Below are 3,266 nucleotides of genomic sequence, written 5' to 3'. Positions count from 1 at the left end.
TTTCCTTATTAGGTAGCCTCTTTTGGAGGTCTTCTTGCTTGCTCAGAAATAAGATGATGAAATATGGAAATCTAAAGTTCAGAAATCAAAAACTGCTGTTACAGTTTTCAGGTGCTCCTTTTTTTTTTTTTCTTTTAATATTTAAGCAAATATAGTACATGTGAGACCAGTTCTGAAGTTAGAACCCCTTTTATTGGGGTGACTGCTTCTTACAGAGCTGATTTTGTATTCACAGCTTTTTAATTCTTTACAACAAAGATTTTCTCACAAAAACTTGTTTAATCTGTATCTGCATCAGAGGAGCAGTTTTTTGCCCTGCTCCAAACTGGTGTGCCACTGAGTGAAAGAAATGTCTGCATGTACAGGGAAAATCTGTTGTGTCTGCTGGCTTTTAGTGTATAGTAAGAAATCTGTCATTAGATGCCAAAGTAAATCAACAGCAGTCAAAATGATGGATGGAAATACAGTGGAAGGCATGGGATATATGCAGTACCTTCAATGGATGTGTTCAAGAGTTGCTGCAGTAGATAGTTCTTGCAGTCGTTTTTTTCTGATTAGTGATCTTGTGAAGGACCTTTTAATCTTTTTCAAGTTTTTTTGTGTGATACTAATGTCCTGTTAAATGTTAAAATAAGTTTTTGAAGATTTTAAAAGTGCGTTCTCCTTTCAGTACACATGTTGAACTTTTTAAACACAGCAATAGGTAGAGACCTAGCCATCAGGCAAAATATAATTTACATTTAATTATGAGGGTGAAACTAGTATCTGTCTTAACGCTCAAATAAATACTCAAGGAATCTTCCTCTTTTAAAAGTCTGATATGCAGTGTATTGCAAATAAAACTCAATGCCCTCTGCCCCCAGTTATTTACATCTTTTAATTACTCAAATTTTTACATGTAATGAAAAACAAAAAGTATGAAAGAAAGATGACAGAACATTAAATTAATTTTGTAGAATACTCTTCAGCTTAAGAAATACTATTGAGGAAGGGTGACATAAAACTACATAAAATAATAAGGGTATGGAGAACATGAATGCAGAATAGCTAGTCACTGCCTTATAAAAGAAGTAGGGATAGTGAACTGAAATTAGCAACCATCACGTTAAAACAAGAAACATTTTTCACAGCCAGCTAATGAAGTTGTGGATGATCAATAGGATGGTGCAGGAGCTCAAATAATAAAGTCTACATGGGGAGGACTAAACTATTTTATGAGGTTAAGTTCATCAGTGACAAAGAAATAGCATTTCCCAGAAGCAGTCTCTAACTCTGGAAATCTACACCATGTCGGGAACCAGGAGGGCGTATCTGTGGAAAGGTGGCTCAATTTTTGCTCCCTATGTTTAGACCATGGTGAGACACTTTGCAAGTGGACCTAAAGTCAAATTCAGTATGGTGTTTCTTAATGTATTTTTTGCTAAATTTCTTTTTTGCTTATAACCATGAGGAAAATAATAGAATGTAAGGTTGTTATTCAGTCTCAAAACAGCCACTATGCACCTGTTCCTAGTCTGCCAAATACTGCCTAAGAGAAATAAAAGTCAAGTTCTTACCCCCATCATTGACATGTTTTGCAAAACATAGTAAAGTAATGGCTGGTGTTTGCTCCATGTTGTGAAATGAGTTGTCTGCACCATTCAGAAAAATAGAATGGAAACTAGTTTTAAGCACTTGGTTTGGACGTGACTGAAATATGGTGCACTGAATTGAAAACTCCTTTCTATCATTGTCAATAGTTTTAATTTTAATGCATTGTGGAAGATTAAGGACATTTTTGTTCTTCAACAACAGAATTTTTTACTTAAAGCAGGCTGAAACACCTTAAGGTTTTATGTAACCACACAACAGTCTTTTCCTTTATCTGAAAAAAATCTTGTGTAAACTCAGATAGTAAAAATTCATGCTGTTTGATTTGGATTACTATTCTGATAGTGCTCTGATGGATGACTTTCAAAATTGCCTTTAATGATAACTGGTAATACAGTAATCCTCAACTCAAGTGTTAAGCAGCTGGAATCTATCAGTTCTTGGGCTCACAGGAGCCATTCGATCTGTCACCTCTGCAAGTCCACGGATTTCAGTCTCAGCTGGGTACCAGGAAGAGACACTGCATTTCATACAGCTGAGAAGCATACCCGATATGTTACTGAAGTTGTTACAAATAGCACAGATTAATCTTGGCTCTTGGGCAAAGTGCTCAGGAAGGTCCTTGAGATGGACAAGATTTAAGTAGATCAATTGAAAGTAACACTGTTGCAAGTGATTAATTCATTAAGAGTGAATGAGCTTCATCAGGGGGTAGTTGCCTTGACATCAGATGTGGATCTTGCCAGTATAATTAGAACTGGAATGAAGAAATAGTTCTTCACACAAAAAGGATAAATTCAGAATCACATGGGTTGCTCACTTTGTTGTCACTCAGGAGTCAAACTGGCTGAGAGATGTTTCCTGAGTTTATATTAAGTCTTAAGGCAAACTGGTGATTGTAAATTTAAAAAGTATTGCATTCAAATGGTTAAATGAGACATGTAATACTCTTGAAAGTTTTGAAATGCATAACTGAAAACTGATAATTAGAGAAAAAAATAAAAGCATGTGGTAATGGGAGAATTGAGCACTTAAAACTACCTCTGTAAAACACCTACAAATACTGACTAAAAATGTAGTGATCCATCTCTTTTATATCCATTCAGAGCTCTTGCAGCCTACATTCATTTAGCAGGATCTAAAACCATTTGAGAACTCCTATTTGTAAAAAATGAAGGAAAAAAAAAAGAAAATAAAAAGAAGGGAAAAAAAAGAAGGAAAACCACCAAAAATCTCATCACCCAAACCTTACTTGCCTAGCTTCATGTCAGAAGCTAGATCTTCTCATTAGGTAATATTTTTCCCAGGATTTAGAGTAGCTGGCATTTGATGCCAGAAAAATAAGTGCCTTCAAGTAAATCCTAATTTCTATATATACATTCTTTCCTACATTATTTGCATGCTAATTTGTTCTGTCTAAAACAGAGAAAATGTAACTTCAGTGTAGCACTTGAACATAAACATACTGCACTCATCTCTTAGTCTGCTTTTGCGCTTTCCTGGAGAGATGGAGAAAATGGGGGTTCAAGGTGGGTAGAGAAACAGAATTAACTATTTTCAGAGCATGACTGTGCACGTGAGCCTTGAGGATTTGAAATGCCTGTGTGTATGGCTGATCCTGCGCATACTGTTTGTGATGAAGTATGAGACAGAGGAATGTCACGCCTGCAATGTCT

General features: G+C 35.7%; 1 protein-coding gene across 1 annotated transcript in view; it reads left to right on the top strand.

The window, feature by feature from the left end:
• The window catches only part of LOC104536895 (succinyl-CoA:3-ketoacid coenzyme A transferase 1, mitochondrial-like), a gene marked incomplete at its 5' end in the record, with an annotated part of 32,730 nt that overhangs the window by 20,214 nt on the left and 9,250 nt on the right, over nt 1–3,266 (top strand). The gene's annotated exons all lie outside the window — the stretch shown is intronic.

The sequence above is a fragment of the Mesitornis unicolor genome, unplaced genomic scaffold (genome assembly GCF_000695765.1).
Source record: "Mesitornis unicolor isolate BGI_N332 unplaced genomic scaffold, ASM69576v1 scaffold27302, whole genome shotgun sequence".
NCBI classification, from domain to species: Eukaryota; Metazoa; Chordata; class Aves; order Mesitornithiformes; family Mesitornithidae; genus Mesitornis; species Mesitornis unicolor.
This window is presented reverse-complemented; position numbering and strand designations above follow the sequence as displayed.